Source organism: Argiope bruennichi, chromosome 6, assembly GCF_947563725.1.
Source record: "Argiope bruennichi chromosome 6, qqArgBrue1.1, whole genome shotgun sequence".
In the NCBI taxonomy this organism is placed as follows: Eukaryota; Metazoa; Arthropoda; class Arachnida; order Araneae; family Araneidae; genus Argiope; species Argiope bruennichi.
This window is the reverse complement of record NC_079156.1, coordinates 4,652,856-4,666,933: the sequence shown is the minus strand read 5'-3', so window position 1 is coordinate 4,666,933 and position 14,078 is coordinate 4,652,856. Positions and strand designations below refer to the sequence as shown.

General features: G+C 32.3%; 1 protein-coding gene across 4 annotated transcripts in view; it reads left to right on the top strand.

Moving 5' to 3' along the window:
* LOC129973000 (serine/threonine-protein phosphatase 4 regulatory subunit 1-like) overlaps positions 1–14,078 on the top strand; it is a 125,850-nt gene that overhangs the window by 53,091 nt on the left and 58,681 nt on the right. Inside the window, exon 1 of one of the 4 annotated variants that reach the window (XM_056087337.1) lies at positions 12,195–13,631. The exons of the other annotated variants lie outside the window; for them this stretch is intronic. The gene's annotated coding sequence lies outside the window, so the exon portion shown is untranslated. Of the gene's footprint in view, positions 1–12,194; positions 13,632–14,078 lie in introns of those variants that run through there. 4 annotated transcript variants of the gene reach the window in all.

Below are 14,078 nucleotides of genomic sequence, written 5' to 3'. Positions count from 1 at the left end.
AGGTTGCTTAACATACTTGGTGGACCGTGAAAAGGCGCAGTACTCAATGAACTATTTTGCCACTTTCTAAAACCAAATAAAATTTCAAAAGATTAAACGCTTGTATAATTGGATTCATGTGTGTTACATTTTAATTATATCGTGGATCATTTTTTTTTGTGTGTCATCAACACAATGAAAAATGAATGTTATAGCATTCATTTTCACGAACCTGTTAACCCTAAAGCAACACGTGCATATGAGTTGGTTATTATATTTCACTAAAATAACCACTTTCGCCGTTGAAATGAAGTACGGGGTTGTTTTGTAAAGCGTTTCATTTCATTTGATAATTAATAATGCGTCGTATGTCATTTTTTTACTGCATCCATTCAGTTTCTTGAACATTTTTTTCATACTTATACTCGGCCACTTTCCAATCTACACATTCTCAAAGAAAAAATGATGCATCAAAACTCTATTTAGAATTCTTGAATGCTACTGAATGCATTACCAGAACCTAACAACATAAATTTTTAAATATCGAAATTTCTGAAATTTCTTTCATTCAGTGCTCTGAAATCGATTGTCAAATCAGTATACTTTAAATTTTGCTAATGCAGCCATTTCGTGCCAATGATATAACATATTTGATAGAACACGGGTATTCCAAAATGAAAAGCAAAATCATTTTGAAAAATAAGACTTGATATAGGTTGCCTGATACTTCATACTACCTAAACATGGCTTATAATATAAAACAGAAAACGGGGACTCCTTCGAAACGTTGAGCATTAGTGATTATTACTGAGGACTAAAATTTTTCAATGAACTGTATAAAGTTTTCAAGGATAACGATTCCAGAAAATTAGTTAAAAAAAAAAAAAATGTCGCGGAGTGCAAGTGGAACACATTTTAATAAAAATCGTAACAATGAATAAAGAATGATTTTGTATCTATTCCGTGTAAAGCATTGCTAGTGACCTATAATCTATGAAAATAGTTGTGAAAATGAATTATAATCCTGTCCAATTGAATCCGATGCACAGAAATTCATGACGATGTCAAGTTTTGTTTTCGGAAGTTTGTTAGAGGCATATGATGCTTCGTGTTTGATACACACGGATGAAGTGACGCAGTGCGGTTTTTTGCTCTTCCCCCAATGACCCACTTTCTGTTATGGAAATGCATATAACCGTCATCAAAACAGTTTTTTAAATAAATAGTAGTATTTGTATTTTGTAAGTAATTATAAAGTTCCAATGCATATCTTAAAATAGTTGTCATATTTCATTTAACATTATCCATAACGATGACGACTTGAAGAGAGGAATCCAAAGATGTCATTAAACGATCCTAATGGAAAGTGAGAAATCGCTTTTTAATGAATTGGACGAAAAATAAATTCCCTAAATAAATACTTATATATATGAAAAGCCACGTTTCAAATAGTATAAAAATATTATAATTTTAAAATAGTATAAAAATGACTCATTTTTTTAACCGTATAACCATTTAAATGAAATCTGAATAGATAGAAATATAATGATGTCATTCTTCTGACTGGGAAACTAAGTTTCCCAGTTAATATATATAACATATGTGTGATTTATAAAACAAAAGGTTGCTTCTTTTGATCACTGTTGAATGTTCCAGATATGCAATAGAAAAGTTTCAAACGATTCCCTTCGCCCCATTTGAATTCAGTGGAACATTTCTGAATTGTAATCGGGTCTCGTATAGAGAACAGTGTGAGAAAAGCGAGGACAAAGTCGTATCGAAATATCAAAAACACCAATCGCAAACCCACCAGTAAATAGAAGAGAATGTGTATTGGGGAGAAGGGGAGGGGAGTACATTTTATTTCTACTTCTGAGAAAAAATGTTGGCACTCAGTTTATTTTTTTTTAAAAAATATCTCGGATTTCAATTTTTATCCTTTTAAAGTGCATCATTAGGACGTCACTTTGAACATATAAAAATTGGACCGTGAAATGGCTGATTAATATACGATTCCTTGCATTTCGTATAGTTTACTTCGAAACATTTTCTTATCGTCAAAAAGAAAACGATTTTGAAAGAATTTTTCAGAACTTTGCTGGGTTTAATATATATAACATAATTATATAGGTATTAAAAGGAATCATAAACGAAATGACACGATGTCGCACCATTAAAATAACTAAACTAATATAATCCTGGTCTGCAGTATTATGAAAGAATTCTGTAAGCCATACGGAAAATCATGTTATATTAATTATTACATAAAATAGTTCTAAATCAAATCAGAGTAAACATCTTGTCATTAGATTGCTGCAGAAAATATCAAAGACGAAGAGAAAATGACCACCTCAAAAATCGGAACATATCGATAAAACAATGTAACTCAAATAAAAATTCCAAAAAAATTGTAAGTATTCATAGGGAAATACATTTTAAAACAGTTATGTCGTGCAGGAACATGAAATCGACTCAGAATTCAGAAATTTTTTTTCTGGTTGAAAAAAAAAAATTAATAGTTAATATATTTTCTCGAGATTGAACTGTCTTGCATGAGCTCTAAAATCATTTCTCAAAATGTAAATGTTCTCTTAATGTAAAAAATGAATGAATGCAAAATAATATTGTAAAAATTAAATGTATGTAAAAATTTTATTCATTATAAAATATAATAATTTTTATAAAAATTATATATAAAAATGTAACAACTATATATAAAAACTTTTACACATTAATGCAAAATCAACAGAATTGTCATTTCCAAAGCTTCATTTTTTAATAAAGGTATCCACTTCCCTCATGAAGACCGCAGATGGTTTCAATGACATTGGCGTATAATATTGACTAAGTATTGATTGATCTTTAGCGTGAATGGAAGCATTTTTATATAATATATCATGTCATTTTTGGTGAGGAATCCCTGGCTTGAGCTTAAAAATATCCGAAAATCGGAAACTACAGAGAGCTTCGGACAGACTTCACTTCTGAATGAATTTCGTTTAAAATGGGGTAGAAATCTACACATTTCGTATCAAGACCATATACCAAATTTCATCAGAATAATTCAAAGCATTTGAATGTGATCGTGTTCGCAGACACAGTGCTAAATATATATTTCAATCTGGTTTGCTGTATAAAGCGATTAAAGAGAGAGAGAGAGAATGAAGTTGTATTCTAGATTGCGTTTTATCTGAATTGCGCGCTATTCTTTTAAAAAATGGAGTCAATAAAAGAAACTGAACTCTAACTAGAGGACTGTATAATTTGTATAATTATAATATATTCAAAATTTTTTTTTTGATTGAATGCGTAGGTTCTAATATGTGTCGAGCGGAACTGGAATTTTCACTTGCTAGACGTGGGTTATGATGATTTAGATATATATACGAATGCGGCTATCTTTTTCAAATTTCGATTTCGAGAAATATATCATCCGAAGATTAAACAGCTGTTATACACAAAATAAAATATCTTTGATTATTGATCATTTAATTGTACAGGTAATGTTACTATTGAAACAAAGTGCATTCCGAAATTCATTCTCAGTATTCATTGAGATGACATAGTCGACTACTCTTTCTTAACTTTCCACGAGGCATCTTTTTAATCGCAGACATTTGCCAATATGCGTATATTTGTTCAAAGCATTCTTGCACTTGAAGGAACGGAGGAGGGTTCTTCATTCTTGGCATCCGTGCCACAAAATCGACGAGGGTAGCAATTCTTTGAAATAACGTATTGATTAATTTTCAACTTACTTTTTTACTTCGCCAATTAAATTGTTTGAAAATTGAGATTAGCTTTCTGGATTTGTGACCAGTGCAGTGATTGTTGAAAGTTTCGTTCGTTTGGGGGGTGGGGATCGGAAAAGCAAATTGTTTATCATTTGGACCGAGAAGGCGCCGGGAGTCTTATGAATTCAGAGATGGGGCGAATGACAAACAGTGAAGGGGGATGGTGTGGGAACGCCTTTAGCTGCATTGCTGATACGAAATCTACACTTAACAAAGTATCCTAATATACTACTTGGTCCAAAACCCTCTCATGAGATTTTTTTTTTTAATCAGGAGAATAATTCCGGTAAATTTTTAGTCTCCATTTATTTTTAGGACACATTAATCCACCATATTTCAGTAATAAGAACGGTTAGACTAATGGACTCCGCAGAAATAGATTCTACGCTAAATAGATCGCAAATGATGCCAACGGATTTTAATGTTGGTGTTCCCTATTAAGTATGCATTCATAACTCTTCTTTAAATGAAGATGTTGATGGGGGGGATAGGAGAAAGTGGCGTGTGTGAGAGGATTGATGGAAGGAAGGATAGGAATGCACCGATAGGCTAAGAAAATCCTAAATAAGTAATAGTTTATTCTTTCCCTAATTGTTATAAAACATGCAATTCAAAATCCATAAATATAGAAGTGAATATAAATAATGTAACGTTATTCTTAACTATAGAAAATTCTTGCGTGGGTACTAACTGTAGAAAATTCTTGTAGGCCTATGAACTGTACGTGATGGAATTTTTTTCCCCCAATAGTCAGCATCCAAAAAAAGGTATTAACATATATATATATATATTGGGCAGGCTATTTGTGTATAGGAGAAAATGTGCACCAAAGTGGAGAAACGAATTTCCGGAAAATTAATAACTGCATTTGAAGTGAAAAAAATATTAAGGTGCGCATAATGGGAATGAAAAAGACGCGAGAGTCTGATAATGGATTTTAAATTGGAAAATGACATTAATTTCACAAATGCATCACCAGCCTTCTAAAGTGGTAGGAGTACTTTAGATTGATCAACGAATTTTTCAAAATGGGAAGTTTTAGATAAAAAATCGAATATAAGGTATATTTTTACTAGATTTGCATCCTAGACGCAACAAAAGCTACGAATATATATTATATGTATGTGCTAATCTGCCTTCCTGCGTTATTTAGCATTTTTATTTTGTTCAAATGTTGGTATACAAAATTTCTGTTTAATTCTGTTTTGTACTTAAAAGTTTGAATTGTAATTTGTGTAAATATTTAAAACTGTATTCTTAATATAAAGTACAATAATTGTACATTATTAAGATAGCTTTTTCGGGTGCAATCTTAATCCATTTTACAGCCTATTAAACTAATGAAATTTCTTCGGTATTGGTACCGGGGACGTTATGTAATGGGAGCGCTTTCTAAGGCTAAATCGTGCAATGAGAATTAATTAGTTCCATTTTTGATATCATACGGTTGGATAGAAATTATGGTGGGAAATATATTTTGTTTTTAATAGCGTTTTTCTCGTTTTATACAGTTAGTCCCCAACAAAATTAAGAAATTGTTACTAAGGATTAGCAACTTATCACGACTGCAAAAGTATTGCAGTAAGTTATTTCGAATTCTTATTCTGTCAGATAGAGAATAGAAATAATTTTCGCGTTTTTTTTTACGATTTTGTGATATTTGTCAACAGAGTAATGCTGCATACTAATGTAAGTTATATAGCTATATACAAATGCCATCTTTAATTGTGTCATTCGCATTTTAAATGTTGGAAGTTTGGGAAAAAGATCCATAGCTATACAAATAAAACTTTGCTGTTACGTTCCAAAAGAATTTCATCGATTTTGGCCATTTTCACTTACTATTTCTATTAAATAGACCAGGGATGGTAGTTATATATTCGAAATTGTAACCCCCCCCCCCTTTTTTCTTTTCTGAATCTGGAATTTTCTGATTGATGAAATATAATCTTTGTATCTTTCAGAAATTATTAGATAAACAATTCCAAGAAACGGTGCAGTGAAAAATGTAAAATTTCTTATACTAATGAGAGAATTTAAAAATATTTTTAAATGTTTGCAAATCCCGAAACATTTGGAATTTTTCTGAAGAAAGTTTTCCGGATTTTAAAATGCTCATTTACCCTGGTTGATGCAAAATTCGTTTAGGCAATTACTTTGTTAAATACGAATAATTCTTTTGTTCAGTTAAATAGGGGAGAAATAATATATTCTGATGAATGAAACTGCGGAAAATCTTGGATCAAGTATTTTATTGGAAGAGACTGGATGTAACCAACTGAAGCAGATAATATGCTATTTTGATTATATTTTAACGAGATCATTCTTTTTAAATGTTTGATATGAAAAGGGTAGCGAACAGAATAAAACATGCTTTAAAAAATGTCAAATGTATATTTTGGCAGATAGTAAGTGTTTTAAATATTTGAAATTTAAACGAAACCTTAAGTTTTTTTTTTGATAACTTCAGAAAATATTTTAGTATGAAAATAATTTTTTGTATCGTTTTAAAATTTCATAAATTGCCGTTTTTTAGTCGATTTATTACTATGCAACTTTATTTAAATTATAATAAAATTCTCAAAATTAATTTTAAGTGCTGTATTTTAATTAGACGCTTAAATAAAAGTTGCGAAAGTAGCATTATTATGGACATTTTTATAAAACTCCATTACTTTTTAACACTTGATATTCTTTCTTTCACGTAAGTGGATGCAATTCACAATTTCCTTAAAATGTTTGATGCAAAAATTATATACATTGTTACATTTTTAAGGACTTTTTTTTGAGAACTCTTCCAATTTTACAATATATTGAATTCTGCATGTACTGAAGATCTACCGAGTGCGGTATTTAATACTGGTACTATACTATAATACTTTTACTACTACTGAAGAGAGAGTAGCCGAGTTAGTGTGTTAATTCATTAAAAACAAAATTTATCAGTGTGGAGGAAAATTTTGTTTGTAAGTAAATTGTGAATAACTTTTTGTAAATATTTGGGTTCGGGAAATTTTAATTCCATTTCATACTTCTCATTTGTAAGTAGCTGATTTTTCGGGAAAAGGACATAAAGAGAGCTCATTTAATTTGGTGATTTGGGTTAATCCGAAATGATTCGACAGGCTCATTTATCCTAAGTTTTATTAAAATTCGTTAAGTAAATTCTTATGAGAACCAAAATGGTCTTTACTTATTTTCACTGAACCTATCTATACTCTACAAAAAGAAAAAGAACCTTTTTTAAAAAGTCTTTATTTCTTGTCTTCGAAAAAATCTGGATTCTCCTTGTGCGCCAGGATTTGAAAAATCTTCTCTTTGACCATTGCATAACATACTGTGTTTTTTCCCATTATAAGAATCTAATTTCTTATGCGATGCATTTGACTAACCTAGCTTTGAAAGGTAATAACTTTTTAAATGTTGGATACAATACACACATTTTATTAATTGAAAGAGATTCAATGGGTAATATTTTCAAAGTCTGAACTATCTATTAATTTCACTTATGGATTTTTTTTATTATTATTATCGTTATCATTTGTGTGTTCAGTGTGATTAAAAATTTTTTTTTGCATTGCTCTCGGGAAAGCTAAACGTCCGTTGCAATTGTAATAGGTAGGTAGGGAGGGCGAAGAGATAAGCCGCGGTTACCCAATCCTTCTCTTATGACATCTACTCCGTTGCCTATCTGTATTTCGATAATCAGTTTTATGGTCGACGCTAGATAAAGGCACTTCTTACTGTTTACGTAGAGTCGCAGTGGAACTGCGATAATCGGGTGGAATTTTTCCTTCCTCGAATGGTAGTTCTTTTGGTTGCACGAAATTATCGTCAAAATATCCGAATTCGAGACTTTTACGAATCACCATGCTTTAAGTGCCCCCTGAGTTCGTAAAACACATTTTTGACGAAGATCTCAAGAAACGCTTTGAACTAGACGGGTGAAATTTAGTATATACCAAATTTGATTTCCATCTATATTTGGTTTTTATCTATTCAGTAGAAGTCTGTTTTGACCGGCTCTATCAGTCTACTTTCAAAAGCATATAAGCGGGATGACTTAAATAAATTTAAATTGGCGTGTAACTAATTGTCATCAAATGTTGGTTTCAATCGGTTGGGCACGTTTTTTCAATTTCTCGTCATTCATTTCTATTAGAATAGGTGAGAAAGTTGCGGGGAGATCATTCCGGCTACTTTGTTCGAATGATTTATTATTTTTATCGTTCCTAATTTCTCAATTTATGAAATATTTCTCGAATTTGAGGATTCAGTTTAATTGTTGAAATTATCTCTTGTTTATTACTATTAATGAATACTAATTTTTAAGCCATCAAATAGCATTTGCTTTGGATGGTTTAACGATTGAAGATGACTTACATTAGCTTTTCCGCGTCTAATCTATACTCCTGGTTTTCTAATCCGGAGGGAAAAATATGTTTAGAGTGAAATTTGTTCAACACAACTAACGAATTCTAAAAAAAGTTTTCGCAGAATTTTTAAGTGCATATGAAAATATTAGATGCAAATTTAATGTCACTGAAAAATTTAAAAATTAAAATACACTAGTATATATTTTTGTATACTGGTGGTACTAGCATTGTAGTTCTGACGAATGAATGAGTATCACAAAAATTTGGCCTATTCTGATAAGTGACAGGCATGGGTCCAAGTTTGACAGACCTCGTTGCATGCTCCTTCATAACAATGGTTATTAGAGATACTCAAATTTAAGGAAGCTTAGAGATTTATCAAAAATGAGATGAAAATGCTCCAAATTCAACACAGTTGTATTTATAATTACTATTTCTTCACGATCAATACTCCATTTCATATGTTCTTCATCTTAGTAACTATATTTGTCTGATATCGTCTTCTGTACGATTTCTGTAGAGCTGTTCGATCTTTTTTGTGCTCTGTTTAAGTCAAAAATTGTGATCTATGATGAATGCATGTCGCCGTATGATTGTATTTAAATTAGAATTCTCATCATGTAATGGGTAAATACTTGGCATATTGACTTGCATCCAAACGTTTTTTAGATTGGATACGCCTATACTTTGAAAAATGAATAATGACCGTGATTTAGAATCAGCTGACCGATAAATTCAAAGCAGATATTTCTAGTCCTGTTTGTTATAATAGCGCGTCGAATTGGCTAAGAGACATAAAACATGCTCGTCATAAGCTTCAAAATCTAATGTACTAAAATAGTAGCCATATGAAAAAGTAGCGTTTTGATTAGCGGTGTGTACAACAAAGGCTTAAATAACCTTTCAGTCTCGTAATGTTACTGCTCTCTCTCTGAAATGCGATTTTGTGAATTAGGATTGAAAAGTGTTCTGTACAAAAAATGTGACAGAATAATAACTAAAACAGCTTTAAGTTCCAACTGCCAAAACTCAGGCCGTACCATCCTCTTTTCAAGTGACCTTGGTGGCGGCGTGTGTGTGCTTTTGTCGTGCAATGTTATTGGTTCCCTTATTTTTAGGCACCCCTCCTCAGACGTTTATTACCCCTCTCTTTGCACCCGGTAGGCTGCCCTCCCCTCCCTTCTGAGAATAGTATCTTCCAGGCAATTTCGAAATCAGAAAATTCTTCGCATAGCTGACTAAAGATGCTGAGCGGTTTAGAAAAATGCCCCGGTTGTTATCAACAAGGTGTTTTAAGGCAGTTGTTTACACATTTAGTATGTATGTGTTCATTTAATAGAAGCTTTTTTCGAAGTTGAGATTTAAGTGCTTCTCCTAGTTCACTTTATCGAAAAGGCTTTATCTGTGTAAAAGTGGAGAGTCAAGGCTTAAAATCTTCGATATATATATATTATTGCTTAATTTTGTATTCCATTTCGAATTTTTTGTACTTCTTAGAATAGAATAGAATCAAACGATTTTGTTCAATATTTTTTTTTATGTGTTTGTGTGCTGAAGAGATAAAGTTTGGTGAATTTTTTTTGCAAAAAATATTTCTTTTATTTTGTCCATCTGGTATTGAGAAGAGGAGAAAAAACGTGGCGCATTTTAAGTCTATTACTACATAATTTTAAAAGGGAGATTTGTCAAGATGTTTTGAAGATAAAACTCAAAGAAGCCAGAGAAAATAGTTTATTTAAATAAAAATGTTATGAAATCAGTACATGTCAGTACTTTATTAAGCGATTTTAGTATAAAAACGAGTTCTAATTTCATTTATTTCGTTAAAGAGAACAATACTTCGCGTTGTTAGTGCTCTTATTCGTAAACAATCTCTCGGCGCTTGGAAATGACTGCAGTTATTTTCTCAACTGTTCTGCGCAAACATTCTCACCCGTATCGGCTGCTAATCTTTTTCCATCCCCCCTGCGTCCGAGTCCAGAGGTGAAGACCATCCGAGAAGAAATTCCTCGATGTAGGCCAATGACCGCATGTGGAAGCCCTTTTCAAACTATGTTAATGATGCTCGCTTACTTTCCATGGAAGAAGAGTCTCAAACAACTTCTTTTGTGGATGTTTTTTTCCCCTAACGGCATTCATTGCTAAGATGTACTGTATGTTATAATATGCTCTCCAGTAATTGCTACGGAAATGAGGTTGAAATTATGGAGTTACGAATATATAGAAAAAAAAAAAAAAAAAAAAAACTACGGAAAATTACAAAAAAAAAAAAAAAAAAAAGCCGAAAATAACCATTTTTCGAATCGCAGCATTGCCGGTAGTGAACGAAGTTTTAGCACAGAAGAAACAAAAACGAACTGTTCTAGCATGTATATAAAATCACTGGAGTGGCTCTTCCTTACAAAAAAAAAAAAAGAAAAGAAGGGGGAATTTATATTTATGTTAAATTGGGCAGTGGTGATGAGTTAAGAAGAGCAAAAGTGCTTGCTAATGAATGAAGCAAAATTGTTAATGTCTAACAAATAATGTTGAGATATTTGATCAACCAAATGTATTCAAATGTGTTGTCTATGTAATTTTTAAAATGATTTCTGTTATATATATTTAATCAGTAGTAAATGTCTGTAAAATAATTTTGGATAACGTTTGAAACTATTTGTTGTAACTAATTAAAATTCTTTGAAAGTATCTATTCTTCAAAAATTTGTTGATATTACATTATAATATATCATTAAGAAATGATTGAATGTATTAAGAATGTATGTGAATTAAGATTAAGAATGTATGCAATATTAATAAGCAATTTTTACCTCCAAAATTATTTAAATTATTACAGAAGTAATAATTTAAATAATTTAATAATCTTTTAAAAATAAATAAATAATCTAATTCTTATTAATTACTACTAAAATTACACTTTCGCAACAAACGCAAAACGTCAGAAAGGCATCTTTACATTTTTTTTTCTTTTTTGGAATGGATGTACAATAAAAGTGCATCTTTTTTTTATTTCTTAAGACTGAACTGATGCTATTGTTAAAAAAAATTGTGTAAAATATTAAAAAAAAACAAAAAAAAAAACAAGTTTTTTTATATTGTTAAATTATTTCAAGAACTTTAGAGACGTTTAATTCTGAAGTTAATTTAAGTTCTGATATTTTTTAAATTTTTGTGAGAGAAGGAATGGTTGTAGTCTCACTAAAAGACTAATTGCAGGAGGAAAGAAGGTTGAGAATCGCTTATTTGGCTAGGTATTGAACTTATTCTTATTTATGGTCACTCTTGTTTTGTTGTTGGAAACATTTATTGTTCCTCACACTTGCATAAGCTATGAAAATATGATAACAGCGCTTTTTTATATGGGAAATACAAAAAAAGAGCCTTTCCCTTATTCATGTGTAAGTCTTGGATATATCTTTGACTCATAAAAATGAAGCAATTATTGGAGATAATCAAAATAAATAAAGTTAATTGCTATATTAAGTTTTAAAAAAATCGATCGCTCAAATCAAGATGGCTCTTGCGAATTAAACTTACTAATAATTATGGTTTTATGAACTTTTGTGGTTGAGATGTGGAGTCTTAAAAGTGGACTTGGCCACCCAATAGGTCGGCAAGTTGAGTTTGATACGATAGTATGGTATACACGAGAGAGAATTTCCTCCTCCCTACCATCTTTGTACGTTAACTTCCTTTTCGGGTACCCACCCACCCTCTCTCTCTGTGCACATCCGTCCCCCCTGCTTGTGCCGTTGCTTCAGTGAGGCCGAGGTGTAATGGACTGCGCGCTCGTGAATGAACCGCGACCGAACTTTCTATACCCCATTTTTCCCTCCCTTCCGATTTCAAACCTCTCTCCTCTGCACCCATTTTGGTTTTGTTTTTTTCCTGTTTTATTTTCATTTTTCCAACCGCGGTTTCTGAATGGACGACTCGACATGGCGGGAATGCTCTGGTTGGTGGAAATCTCTTGGCGGTATTTGTCGCTCCTTTTTCTCCCCCCTCCCGCCGTCCTAGCGCCGACTGTTCAGCGGAGGTGATGGCAGTGCGATTTCTCCGCGGTTTGATTTTAAGGCGAGCATGTTGGTTAGTTGGATATTTTGTTCCAGTTGTTGGATTTTATCTTTGCGTATTGTTGTTTAATTAATTATTGTATTTGAACTCGACTGCGTTTACTTTTTTGGCGGAAATGGAGTATTTTCTCCTCGTTTACCATATGACAATTAATTGATATTTATATTTGTGATTGCTAACGAAAAGTGGAATATTTAAGTTATTGGTGTTATACAAAAAATAACTGTGCAGTTGAAGAAAGGGAAGATTTTATTGCTGATGAATTATTTAGTAATATGGTATTAAGTAGCGCCTGTTTTGTGTTATGAATGTGCCGTACATTCTTAAAATATTTTCTGTATTCACTGAATCTTTCGTACGTTGTGTTTCCTGGTATAACAAGCAGGGTGCAAGTGTACCGAAATATTCCGACAGAAGTATTATTTTAATTAATTGAATAAAGATATCAAATTAATTTATTCACTGGTTTTGAAGAAACGCAGTTGATTTGTGTTCGAAATTATCACCTGCGCGTTTAAAAATTGTTTCATTCTTTCTACAATGTGAACGTCATGTATCATAAACTGGCCAGCACTGCTATGGTAATTGAAGTTCGTATACCAAGATCAAATATTTATTAATTTGGTCCTGGTTTCTTCGGGAAGTATACTGCATATAGAAAGAAACTGGAATATATTTTCACATTGTCATATTTCTAATTGTTGAATCTGTTGCATTCGGATACGCCCGAGGTTCTTGTAAGAGGATAAAATTTTATAATCATTTCGACAGCGTTCATTCATTGACAGAGTCAGTAAAGCGTGTTCTCCTCTATCCGGCACCGGATATTATCTCTTACCAAAAGGACTTAATTGCGATTTCCTTTGGGATGGATGCACTCTCCGACACACAGGAAGTGGTCGTTTACTTTTGGTGGGACCCTTGGCTCTCTACAATCGTGACACAAACCTCCTCTGTATGTACACCGCATGAGTCAGAGCTTCTCTGCCTCCGCAAACATCTGTCTACCATTCATAATGAATCGCATTCTAAACCCTCCCACATGTCTTTAGCTCACCATCATCACGGCAGCCGAGGATTTTCGGTTGGTAGTGGTTCGCAGAATTCTCCATAGGCGGCGCCAGTGTTTTCCCCTCGCTTGGCATCCTGCCAAAGATGTCGGGTGGGTTCACGGAAAAAGATGGCAAGAGGGTGAGGAAGGGTAACTTTTTCTTCCTTAGCCTGCTACTGCAAATGGAACAGTGGTGTGAGAGGGGATCAGAAAATTTTTTAGAAGGATTTATTCAAGGACACTGTTGGGTGAACCCCTCACGAAAGTCCCCTTTCTACGGCAACAACATCCGGTTTAGAGGAATGTCTCCTCAATGGGAAAGGAATGAGAATTTTTTCTTCTACATCTCATCTCTTGGTGAGTGTTGATTTAGCATAATTTACTGTGTTTACCATCCTAGATAATATTCTAAACACCAGTGTTTGTTCTTGATTTTAACTATCCGTTTCAAATATATGTTATGCTGTGTTTTGTACAAAGTAATGCAGCAGCAAAGCGTTTCATGTGTTTGATTTTTGAGAAAATAATTTCATTTCTTTCTCCTGAATATATTTATTCCTTGCATTGTTTATCTGCTACGTCTATAATGGAATGTTTTAACTTATTGATATAACATTGGGACCTTTTATAGAATTTCTTATTACTGTCTTTCAAAGTGATTCACCATCTGCATGTGCGATTATTTCACTGTATAATTATATTGTTTAATCAAAACATCCTTTCACCTGAAAGTGTAAATTTTTTTAAGTATATTGTATTTTTAAATAACTAGGTAACTATATTTATAAAATTTTGTATCAGTCT